This window comes from Schistocerca cancellata, chromosome 2 (genome assembly GCF_023864275.1).
Source record: "Schistocerca cancellata isolate TAMUIC-IGC-003103 chromosome 2, iqSchCanc2.1, whole genome shotgun sequence".
NCBI classification, from domain to species: Eukaryota; Metazoa; Arthropoda; class Insecta; order Orthoptera; family Acrididae; genus Schistocerca; species Schistocerca cancellata.
Window position 1 is genome coordinate 827,337,767 of NC_064627.1, and position 13,380 is coordinate 827,351,146.

The 13,380-nt window shown below is 45.9% G+C and overlaps 1 protein-coding gene across 1 annotated transcript in view; it reads right to left on the minus strand.

Annotated features, from left to right (window-relative positions):
* LOC126148472 (uncharacterized) overlaps positions 1 to 13,380 on the minus strand; it is a 222,676-nt gene that overhangs the window by 84,653 nt on the left and 124,643 nt on the right. The gene's annotated exons all lie outside the window — the stretch shown is intronic.

Consider the following 13,380-nt stretch of genomic DNA (forward strand, 5'->3'; position numbering starts at 1 on the left):
ATCTCTATGCGACCCGACAACGAGGAGTGAAGGTCTGGGGTGCCATTTCATTTCATAGCAGCACCTGTTAGTTTGTCATCCTCGGCACCGTTACATCACAGTGGTAAGTCGACGATATTCTACGCACCCTTTGTTGCCCTTCATGAAAAGCCATCCTGGGCTCACATTTCAGCAAGATGATGCCCGCCCACAACGGTGACAGTTTCTACTGCTTATATCCGTACTTGCCAAACCCTACGTTGGGAAGCAGAGTAGCCGGATCCCTCTTCAAAATGGTTCAAATGGCTCTGAGCACTTTGGGACCTAACATCTGAGGTCATCAGTCCCCTAGAACTTAGAACTACTTAAACCCAACTAACCTAAGGACATCACACACATCCATGCCCGAGGCAGGATTCGAACCTGCGACCGTAGCGGTCGCGTGGTTCCAGACTGAAGCGCCTAGAAGCGCTCGGCCACCCAGGCTGGCGATCTCTCCTCAGTTGAGAACGATTGGAGCATTATGAGCAAGGCCCTCCAACCGGCAAGGGATTCTGACGATCTAGCGCGCCAGTTGGACAGAATTTGGCACGACATTCCTCATGAGCACTTCCAACAATTCTATCAGTCAATGTCAAGCCGAATAACTGCTTGCATAAGGGCCAGAGGTGTACCAATGCGTTATTGATTTACTCAACTTGGTCTTTCTCTTGAACAAATTATCCATTTTTTCTGAAATTTTCCCGCTCCCAGGTTCCCTGGTTCGATTCCCGGCGGGATCAAGGATTTTCTCTGCCTCGTGATGACTGGGTGTTGTGTGATGTCCTTAGGTTAGTTAGGTTTAAGTAGTTCTAAGTTCTAGGGGACTGATGACCATAGATGTTAAGTCCCATAGTGCTCAGAGCCATTTGAACCATTTTTTCTGAAATTGTGATCATTTGTTTGTCTGTACGTGTACATCACATCTACCGGTTTCCGTCCCATTCGTAGAATTTCTTCATGGTACATGGTTTTTTTCTCGTACAATGTGTATTGACATTATTAACACGAAAGTTAAAAGGCCAGCAAAGACCAACTAACACATTTGGAGCAATGTGTTACATTGATAAGAACTGTCATTAACATACGAATGCCAAATCAGTAGGAAATATGCTCACTGGGCAGCAATGCACCTGTTTAGTATAGCTTCAGCGCTGCTTGTCCCATCTTTGCCTTGATACAATTTGTGGGTCCCAAAAGATCCTCGAGTGTAACACAGATTTATGTCTATGGGATTCAAAACCTGCGAGTCTGCAGGCGCTTACATTCAATAGAAGTTCTCATTCTGCAGTATGTCAACAAAGCGGGCAGTATTGTGGAACGGAAGTTATGGTCTGTGAAAATTAAGTCCGAACCTAAAGCGCCACGGAAAAGTCGTTCGTTTGTTACTGATCCTTCTGCAAAGATGTGTTCTTGAGCTGATTGAGGTTGCATATAAAGAATTTAATTCTTGCAGAATTGCTGTAGAGGCGCAATTCTTCAGACACAGGTAATGACGTCAGACAACAAAATTCAAATGGCTCTAAGCACTATGGGACTTAACATCTGAGGTCATCAGTCCCCCAGAACTTAGAACTACTTAAACCTAACGACATCACACACACCCGTGCCCGAGGCAGGATTCGAACCTGCGACCGCAGCAGCAGCGCGGTTCCGGATTGAAGCGCCTGGAACCGCTCGTCCACAGAGGCCGGCACGTCAGACAACAGTTTGAGCTAAAAAAAGGCCAAATTTCTACTATATATTTAGAGAAAAAGAGGACATTGGTACGCAACATTTTTTAGCCGAGGCTGCCTCAGAAAAATTAAGGCGTAAGTATAATCGACATACAGCACAGCGAAGCTGAGGAAGGCCACGAAGCACAGGGCACGAGCAAGGTGACGGATTCTTCGAAGAGCGCGACCGATTTCCTACCCTATCCTTCCCAGTGGCGTATCAACCGAAGGCGGAGATGGGGGGAAGGGGTGGGGGTGGAAGCAGATACGGTTTCTGCTTCCCAAATTCCTTTGAATATTTACGTGATCCACAGTCCTAACGACAATGAAAACATGGGGGGCATTGAACAGTTTTAGAAAATCAAACAAGTGTTACTTTAGAAAAGATTTGTTTTGTTTTCCAAGATATTCCCCTTTGACATCAATACATTTTTACATCCGATACGACCACTCCTTAAAGCAATGATATCAGTCTTGCCGAGTAGTTCAGGAACCAGGTTTTTATAATGTTGCACTGCTTCATCCGATGACGAAGAATCGTTTCCATGCATTTTATCTTTAATTTTTTTATACAAAAAGAAATTACAAGGTGCTAGGTCAGGGCTGTAATGTGGAGGGTCAATGGTGCTGACCTTCAGGGCATCCATCTACTGAATTGCTGAATGCGATAATGCGTTGGCGTGATGGACATTTTTTTCACGAACTTGTTCAAAAATTTGGGGTAAACAGACATTTGCGTACTATCCGGCAGTAATAGTACGTCTATCTTTTAGTGCTGTGCTAAAAATAAACCCCGTATTAGAAAAATAAATTAGTAACAGTCTCCTTACCAGCATTGTGAATTCGTCGGACCTTTTTAGGCTTAAGATCTGTCCGAAAGACAGTTGAGCTAATCCAAGATCCATCACCACTAACGGTATTCCAAACAAAATTTGAAGTGCGACCTTGAAGTTTTTCCAGAGTTTTTCTGTACCAATCAGTGTGTTGTTTTTGTTCGGGAGTAAGTCTATGTGGAATCCAATGACAACAAAGTTTTCTCAAGTCCCACTGTTCATGCAAAACATTTTGAATTTGACTCGTACCAATGCTCAATGTCGCCCGCATAAATTCATAAGATGTCGGTCGATCTTCCTCAAGCACTGATCGAAGAGCGACAACATTTTCATCAGCAACAGCAGTTCTTGGGCATACTTCAAGAAATTCATCACTAAGAAACATACGATCACTTCTGAATTCACTATACCAATTGTAAATTATTTCTTTAGAAGGGGCTTCTTCCCCAAAGGCATTTCAAACCCGATCTTTGCAATGTTTAGGCATTAGTGACGATTTAAAATAAAAAAATCATAGCCCTAAAATGCTCTCTAGCAAAATTAATTTTTCGGTTGACGCAAAATCTTTAAATAATGATAATTAACAAACTGTTAAAGTAGATTGAACAAACTACACTGCAGACAACTAGCAAAACATTAAGAAGTAGCTGTCAAATATAAACAAATTTCATTTGTTTTTAGACCCACACTGTTCCAAAAAATTTCTCAACCTTTCTCGTACGTCACCAAATATGTTGTTAGCATTTTTGTTTCAGCCATTTTTGCTTATAGCTAGATGAAACTGTTGAATCCTTGAAGAAACTACGTTACTGGCCATTAAAATTGCTACACCACGAAGATGACGTGCTACAGACGCGAAATTTAACCGACATCAAGAAGATGCTGTGATATGTTAATGATTAGCTTTTCAGAGCATTCACACAAGGTTGGCGACGGTGGCGACACCTAAAGTGTGCTGACATGAGGAAAGTTACCAACCGATTTCTCATACACAAACGGCAGTTGACCGGCGTTGCGTGGTGAAACGTTGTTGTGATGAATCCAAGTTCTGTTTACAGCAGCATGATGGTCTCATCCGTGTTTGGCGACATCGCGGTGAACGCACATTGGAAACGTGTATTCGTCATCGCCGTACTGGTGTATCACCCGGCGTGATGGTATGGAGTGCCATTGGTTACACGTCTCGGTCACCTCTTGTTCGCATTGACGGCACTTTGAATAGTGGACGTTACATTTCAGATGTGTTACGACCCGTGGCTCCATCCTTCATTCGATCCCTGTGAGACCCTACATTTCAGCAGGATAATGCACGACCGCATGTTGCAGGTGCTGTACGGGCCTTTCTGGATACAGAAAATGTTCGACTGCTGCCCTAGCCAGCACATTCTCCAGATCTCTCACCAATTGAAAACGTCTGGTCAATGGTGGCCGAGAAACTGGATCGTCACAATACGCCAGTCACTACTCTTGATGAACTGCGGTATCGTGTTGAAGCTGCATGGGCAGCTGTACCTGTACACGCGATCCAAGCTCTCTTTGACTCAATGCACAGGCGTGTCAAGGCCGTTATTACGGCCAGAGGTGGTTGTTCTGGGTACTGGTTTCTCAGGATCTATGCACCCAAATTGCGTGAAAATGTAATCACACGTCAGCTCTAGTATAATATATTTGTCCAATGAATATCCATTTATCATCTGCATTTCTTCTTGGTGTAGCAATTTTAATGACCAGTAGTGTAGTTGACAGACTATGTAACCGTCTTGTACCCGACCCAGGATATTAATGCAAACAGCTGCCAAAATAACCACTTTTTGCAACGTGGACGTGCAACAAGAGAGTCAGTGAGCTTCTGGAGGGTACCGACAGAGATATGGAGCAATACCGAGTCCAGGGTCGTGATCAGCCGCGCTGGGGTTCTCGATTGAGGATCCATGGTGCGAATAGCCCGATCGGTGCAGTCCCACGGTTTCGTGACTGAGTTTAAATCCGAGGGGTCTGGAGGCAAGGGAAGTACGGTAAACTCATCCTAGTGCTCTTAGAACCACGCACGTACACAGCGAGCTGTTTGATACGTTGTATTGTCCTGCTGGTAGATGTCATCGTGCCGAGGAACAAACAAACTGTATGTAGGGCTGGACGTGGTCCCCAATGACAGATGCATTCATATGTTGATCATTAAGCCTTCCAGAATGACGAGATCACCCAGAAAATGACACGAAAACGTTCCCCAGACCATAACGATCCTTACTCCGGCCTGGACCCATTCCGACGATTTTGTAGGGTGTTTGCTTTCAGGTGTTTCACGCCGTACACGCCAACGGCCACGTGTCATCCGAAAAGGCCGCTTGTTCGCAACTTAGTGGACGTCGAGTTGCAGTAATGGCGTGCGAATTCCAGCCATCATCGCCAGCATGTGTGCACAATCCAGGCGCCTGCTGAGGGGCCCATACGCAGAAACGTTCACTGAACGGTCGTTGAGGAGTCGTTGTTAGTAGTCCCTTGGTTCATCTGGGAGGCCAGTTGCTGAACAGTTGCACGTCTACTCGGCCGAACACGTCCCCGCAGCCGTCGTTCGCCCCTGATATCTGTGGCCCGTGGTGCAGCACCGTTGTCTCGGCGCCGGTTTTCGATAACGCCATTTTGCCATGCACAGTGTACGTTAACCAAGTCAGCACACGAACGGTTTACAAACTTAGCCGTTTCGGAAATGCTTCCACCGATGGACAGAAAGTTAATGATCGTGTATTTTGGACGTCAGGAAAATCGCTCTGCTTCCGCATACCACTACGACTGCGTTGTTGTCCGCGTCCCTCCCTCACACTTTATAGACCCTCCACTGCTGGTGCTGCCACCTTCCGTCAATGAGTGGCTATTGCACGTTGACGTCGAACATAGGCGGTGGTCACATTAACGTGACTGGACTGCGTAACTCCAACTGCATTCTGTCCCGTCCTGTCATACGTTTTCGCGGAGGGTAGAAACATCTTATAAAATGGGAATGATCTGTGCCTGCCTTATCCGTGGCTGCATTACGAAGAAGCGAGTGACGTTGTGCTCTGCTATGGCTGTACTAGGTCTATTTACGTAGTAAGCAATAGACGATCAAAGAAAAAACAGCTTTTCTTTAAAAAAAGTTTCTCTGACTGCAAAAAGACACAGAAAAGACTGTCACCGTTATTCAACAACGTGAAAACAGCACACCCGAGAGCGGCGAAAGCGCGAGACGTCAGCTAACCGATTATGAGAAAGCTAGAACAGCTTTACTGGCCACTCAAGTGTGCCACACCTTGGTTGTCATCAGTGATAGAAAACAAAATACTGGAAACTGATGATCACATGAGACGCTGTGCAGCAAATGAAAATTTCTTCATTTTGCGGAACTATGGCAGATCCAATGACGGATGTGGCTGGCTAGCGAAACTTGGTTGTCGCCAGTGATACGAAATTAAATACTGGAAATTGATGCTCACATGAGAGACTGCAGCAAATGAAATTTTCTTCATTTTACGGAACTGCAGCAGATTCAACGACGGATGTGGCTGTCCAGGGCCTGTTTACTGTTTGTGGATGTTGCCTTTAGTCAAAAATGTCTCTGAGCACTATGGGACTTAACTTCCGAGGTCATCAGTCCCCTAGAACTTAGAACTACTTAAACCTAACTAACCTAAGGACATCACACACATCCATGCCCGAGGCAGGATTCGAACCTGAGACCGTAGCGATCGCGTGGTTCCAGACTGTAGCGCCTAGAACCGCTCGGCCACCCGGGCCGGCTTGCATTTAGTCGCTTGAAGTAAAAGACCTTTTTCAGAGTATATGGTGGCCAAGCCACAAACGCTGGCAACGACCACTAAACACATCCTTCTAAAACTCTCAGTAGGAATTAGTTTCTACGCGCCCATTGTTTCGATGGTGCAGCTAATATGTATGGGCGGAACAAGGGTGTGAAGAAATCTTTCTTCGATACCAGCCAAAGAGCTTTTGCATCCCCTCCAGTAATCATTGTTTGGATCTTCCACCAAAGGAAGTTTCAAAAGGCGTGATCCATTGTGCAATGTCTTGGTAACTATTAATGACGTTTCAAATATAATACCGGAAGCCGCAAAAAAGAGAAATGCGTGTGTAGATGCTGTGCTACCATCTGGTGTCGACAAAACGAATCCAAACCGACAGTTCAGCAGCTGATGCCGGTGTGTCCGACCTGATGAGCTGTGATAGTTAAATCTCAGACACATTTCAGAGAAAACTGTTAGCTGCTCCAGAAAAAAGTGGCCGAAGTACTGAATGCATCCAGCTCAATTACAGACAAAAACGTTCAGTTCTGCAGGGCTATGCGAAGCGGCTCGAAAAGTTTTTTTACGTGACAGTCGCCATTGAAATTTTTGATTTACTTGAAGAGCTGGCCAGATCTGTACAGAATCCAAAATTTAATGCGTCCGGTGTGAAACGATCTGTAGACATTTTAAAAGCAGTTCTTGCGAAACATAGAACTGCGGAAGCGTTTGATAGGCTGTTGCAGAAAGCCAAATATTATTCTGAGAACCTAAATCTGAAAGACCCAAATATCTCAAGGACACAACAAATACCAGCGACATTGAAACGTACACTCACCGTCCGCTTCTTAAGAATTATCACGTCAACGAAGATTTAAAAAAGATATGTTTGAAATTCTAGATCTCTTTCTGAATGAGAGTCAACGACGGTTCAGCCAAGAGCATCAGAAGCAACTATCCCACCTCGAAGAGATACTTGTTACTTTCTCCCAATCCTCCATCTGCACGACCATTGGAAGAGTTCTTTGCAGTACACACACAAAACTTTAGTGGAGACAGGCTTTATGCAATGTTCGAAATGTTGCAAACCGTTACCAATAGTGCAAAACCATGTAATATAGACCTTATTCAAGGATAACTTATTGCTGACCGTGGCAGGATTGAAGAACATTTCAGGATAATGTTCGCCCGATCATTCTTTTAATGACAGAGCCAGTATCGTCAGCATCCTCTCGGAGGTCATTCAACCCATTGCGACTACTTAAATCACAGTCCAGACTAATTCATCTACACCACCTTGATGTTAGGACTCGGAAACTTATTCTTGTCATGAAAGAATTTGTTTCACCAATTATGGAAAGGAAACTACGTTAGGAAATTGTGTGTAAATCCCTTCTTTTTCGAAGCAATTATGATTTAATTTTCCCCATTAACCCTTTGTTTGGCACTCTGAGAAATATTTGAAGGAAAAGTATTAAGTTACTTAAATTAGACGTGTATGGTCATGTGAACAATTTTACATACATTGCTTCAAACTGCAATAAGCCGCAAGTATAACTGCCAAAAAAGGCGCATGCTACAATAAAAATATTACAATGTCGTTCCTGTGACTGAAACAATTGTTGCATTTTGCACTATTGCATGTGAAGCGTCTTAAAATATTTGCAACAAAGCACGGAACAATTCCGCATTTTCCGCGTTTTACAGTCGACCATCCCTGAGGGCAAAGACTACATCTTCGCTTTTGGCCCATATTCTGGCCAGTGACCAAATCTGTCATACTGTACATCATTCACTGGCAAAAGAGCTGCTGTTTACTTCTCCTTCTGGCCTTGTTGTCCATCCAGCACTCAAAACCAGGCTGCCTCTTCCCACAAAGGCAAGTCCACTTATGTCCCCATGTAAGAATTCGGAAACACATTTGTATAATAACTCAACTTCAAGAATTCCTTTTTCCGTTTATAAACAGCTTTCGTTGTACGAGATGCATTCAAGTTCTAAGGCCTAAGATTTTTTTTCTAATTAACTACTCACCCGAAATCGATGAAACTGGCGTTACTTCTCGACGTAATCGCCCTGCAGACGTACACATTTTTCACAACGCTGACGCCATGATTCCATGGCAGCGGCGAAGGCTTCTTTAGGAGTCTGTTTTGACCACTGGAAAATCGCTGAGGCAGTAGCAGCACGGCTGGTGAATGTGCGGCCACGGAGAGTGTCTTTCATTGTTGGAAAAAGCCAAAAGTCACTAGGAGCCAGGTCAGGTGAGTAGGGAACATGAGGAATCACTTCAAAGTTGTTATCACGAAGAAACTGTTGCGTAACGTTAGCTCGATGTGCGGGTGCGTTGTCTTGGTGAAACAGCGCACGCGCAGCCCTTCCCGGACGTTTTTGTTGCAGTGTAGGAAGGAATTTGTTCTTCAAAACATTTTCGTAGGATGCACCTGTTACCGTAGTGCCTTTGGAACGCAATGGGTAAGGATTACGCCCTCGCTGTCCCAGAACATGGACACCATCATTTTTTCAGCACTGGCGGTTACCCGAAATTTTTTTGGTGGCAGTGAATCTGTGTGCTTCCATTGAGCTGACTGGCGCTTTGTTTCTGGATTGAAAAATGGCATCCACGTCTCATCCATTGTCACAACCGACGAAAAGAAAGTCCCATTCATGCTGTCGTCGCACGTCAACATTGCTTGGCAACATGCCACACGGGCAGCCATGTGGTCGTCCTTCAGCATTCGTGGCACCCACCTGGATGACACTTTTCGCATTTTCAGGTCGTCATGCAGGATTGTGTGCACAGAACCCACAGAAATGTCAACTCTGGAGGCGATCTGTTCAACAGTCATTCGGCGATCCCCCAAAACAGTTCTCTCCACTTTCTCGATCATGTTGTCAGACTGGCTTGTGCAAGCCGAGGTTGTTTCGGTTTGTTGTCACACGATGTTCTGTTTTCATTAAACTGTCGCACCCACGAACGCACTTTCGACACATCCATAACTCCATCACCACATGTCTCCTTCAACTGTCGATGAATTTCAATTGATTTCACACCACGCAAATTCAGAAAACGGATGATTGCACGCTGTTCAGGTAAGGAAAACGTCGCCATTTTAAGTATTTAAAACAGTTCTCATTCTCGCCGCTGGCGGTAAAATTCCATCTGCCGTACGGTGCTGCCATCTCTGGGACGTATTGACAATGAACGCGGCCTCATTTTAAAACAATGCGCTTGTTTCTATCTCTTTCCAGTCCGGAGAAAAAAATCGGAGGCCTTAGAACTTGAATGCACCTCGTACAATAAAAAACAGCGCTGTAAAATCGAATGGAAGTCTTACACTGGTCACTAATGCTCGCATAACCTTGCAAGATGTCTGCAAAGACGTTTTGGAAGCCTAGCGATTTTTATCTCATATGGGAATAAATAGTGACAGTCTAAATTGCAACTTCTCAGGCGATCATTGTAGGCAAAACCACCCCTTCCTTCCACCTCCTTGATTTCTATCTCACCATCTATGGCAGTCCTATCGCCCTCACTCCCACCCTTAAGTACCTTGGCGTCACCCTCGACCGTCGCCTCTCCTGGACTCCCCACCTCCGGACAATCCAAGCCAAGGCACGCTCCTGACTCAGTCTCCTCAAGCTCCTCTCCGGCCGTACGTGGGGTCTGGACCCCTCCACCATCCTCCACACCTATAAATCCCTCATCCGCCCTATCCTTTGTTATGCCCATCCAGCTTGGATCTCCGCCCCCCCCCTACCTTTTACAAATCCCTCCAAATCCTTGAACGCCATGCTCTCCGCCTCGCCTATCGCATCCGTCTCCCCTCCCCCACGCGGATCCTGTACGATCTCATCCCCTTCCCCCACCTCCTTCTTTTCCTTGAAAGGATACGGATCCTGTACACCTCCCGTAAACTCGATCCTCCTCACCCGCTAGTCTCCCTGATCCTCTCCCACCCCCGCCCGTTGCCGCGCCTGTATTCCCACGTCCCACTCGGTCTCCATCTCTCCACCCTCCTTACCCTCTCCCAAGGTGACTTCCGCCAGCTCCCCCTCCCTGATAATGTCCTCCTCCCCTCCATTTACCCCTCCTATCAACTTTGATCCTGCCCCCCCCTTCCTGTGTCCTTTCCTTTAGGCACCCTCCCTCCCTCCCTCCCTCCCTCCCTTCCCTACCCTTCTCTTTCCTTTCCCCCCTTCCTCCTCCCCTCTTCCCTCGGGCTTCCCCTCCCCCTTCCTCCCTCCCCCTCTCTCCTCTGCCCATGGAATCTCTGCTCTCCCCTCTCCCATTCCCCTCCTCCTCATCCTCCACTCTTGGCAGGTCCCTGGACTCGTACACGCTCAGTGAACATTCGCGCGCCGGAGATCGTCGCCGTCAGTGTTTCGTGTGTGTGCCTTCGTTTGTGTGTAGTGTTGTTCGCCGTCACGCCACCACCGTTCACATGCCGTCGCCATCATCCATGTTCTGTGCACCGTGTCGCCTAGTGTTAGAGCTGTTTCTCGTCCAGCGTGAACGGATCCATGTTTTTTCGATTTTTAGTGTCTACATTTTTTGCCCACCTTTTTGACTGTCTTCTCTGCGCCACCTTTATGTACTACTTGTTGTCAAACTCGAGGCTGAAGAGCGGCGTATTGTGCTGCTGACAGCCCGCCTTTGTATAAGGTGTTTAAAATCACCATAAAGAAAAAAAATTGCAATTTCTTTTGTATCTACTCACGGCGGCCGGTTTTGGCTCCCATAACCGTTATGGATTCAAACTTATTTTACCCAGACCGCATGAGCAGCCGGCGCTCGCAGTCAAAAAGTAGACGTCAGTGATTGTTCCGGCAGCTAGGTAAGTATGACGACGCATCGCTCATGCGAAACTCAGCTTGCCCTCTTTTCACATGATATCCTGCGAACTATGGATGAAAGGCAACAGACAGGTTCCATATTCCTAGATTTTTCAAACGCCCCTCTGCGGGCTGTTAACGAAGGTACCAGCATACGTAACATGTTCCCAGATACGTGAGTGTCTCAAAGACTTCATAAGTAACAGTACCCAGAGGTAGTTCTGGACGGAGAGTATTCATCAGACACAAGGTTATCGTTAGAGGTGCCCCAGGGAAGTGTGACATAACTACTGTTATTTTCTGTGTACACTGCTGAAAAATGTCGCAACACCAAAAATAATTAATGTAGGGTAATGAAATTTCCGGAATAATTAAGTGATTAATATTGCAAGATCACAGGATAAAGTAAATCCATTGCAAATCTGAAATGCTGGTACATTAATAGCCGGTGTAGTCGCCAGAATGTTGAATGCAAGCGTGCAAACGTACATGCATTGTGTTGTACAGGTGCCGGGTGTCAGTTTGTGAGATGGACATCCAAGCCAGTTGTGTTTGGTAGGTCAATACAGGGACAGTTAACGTTGCTTGTAGATGACGCTTGATTCGTCGTCGATGATGTCCCATATGTGCTCGATTGGAGACATTTCTGGTAATCGAGCAGGCCAAGGCGACATGTCGACATTCTCTGTAGAGCAGGTTGGGTTACAACAGCGGTATGTGGGCGAGAGTTATCCTGTTTGAAAACATTCCCTGAAACGCTGTTAATGAGTGGGATCACAACAGGTCGAATCATCGGATTGACGTACGAATTTGCAGTGAGCGTGAGCTGGATAACCACGAGGGTGTTCCTGCTGCCATCCGTAATCACATCCCAGACTCTCATAACTCCATTTGTAGGTGCAGTGGGTATAGCACGCAGACAGGTTGCTCGTAGATCCTCAGCTGGCCTCCTTGTAAGCAACACGCGGGCATCACACATGGTAGAACTATCTTTCATCAGAAAACACAACAGAACGTCATCCTGCCTCGCAATGAGCTCTCGCTTGACACCACAGAAGTCACAAATGGTGGTGGTTTGGGGCCAGTGGAATGCACGATACGGGGCGACTGTCTCGGAGTTCCTTGAAGTAACTGTTCATCTACATCTACATCTACATGACTACTCTGCAATTCACATTTAAGTGCTTGGCAGAGGGCTCATCGAACCACAATCATACTATCTCTCTAACATTCCACTCCCGAACAGCGCGCGGGAAAAACGAACACTTAAACCTTTCTGTTCGAGCTCTGATTTCTCTTATTTTATTTTGATGATCATTCCTACCTATGTAGGTTGGGCTCAACAAAATATTTTCGCATTCGGAAGAGAAAGTTGGTGACTGAAATTTCGTAAATAGATCTCGCCGCGACGAAAAACGCCTTTGCTTTAATGGCTTCCATCCCAACTCGCGTATCATATCTACCACACTCTCTCCCCTATTATGTGATAATACAAAACGAGCTGCCCTTTCTTGCACTCTTTCGATGTCCTCCGTCAATCCCACCTGGTAAGGATCCCACACCGCGCAGCAATATTCTAACAGAGGACGAACGAGTGTAGTGTAAGCTGTCTCTTTAGTGGACTTGTTGCCTCTTCTAAGTGTCCTGCCAATGAAACGCAACCTTTGACTCGCCTTCCCCACAATATTATCTATGTGGTCTTTCCAACTGAAGTTGTTCGTAATTTTAACACCCAGGTACTTAGTTAAATTGACAGCCTCGAGAATTGTACTATTTATCAAGTAATCGAATTCCAACGGATTTCTTTTGGAACTCATGTGGATCACCTCACACTTTTCGTTATTTAGCGTCAACTGCCACCTGCCACACCATACAGCAATCTTTTCTAAATCGCTTTGCAACTGATACTGGTCTTCGGTTGACCTTACTAGACGGTAAATTACAGCAGCATCTGCGAACAACCTAAGAGAACTGCTCAGATTGTCACCCAGGTCATTTATATAGATCAGGAACAGCAGAGGTCCCAGGACGCTTCCCTGGGGAACACCTGATATCACTTCAATTTTACTCGATGATTTGCCGTCTATTACTACGAACTGCGACCTTCCTGACAGGAAATCACGAATCCAGTCGCACAACTGAGACGATACCCCATAGGCCCGCAGCTTGATTAGAAGTCGCTTGTGAGGAACGGTGTCAAAAGCC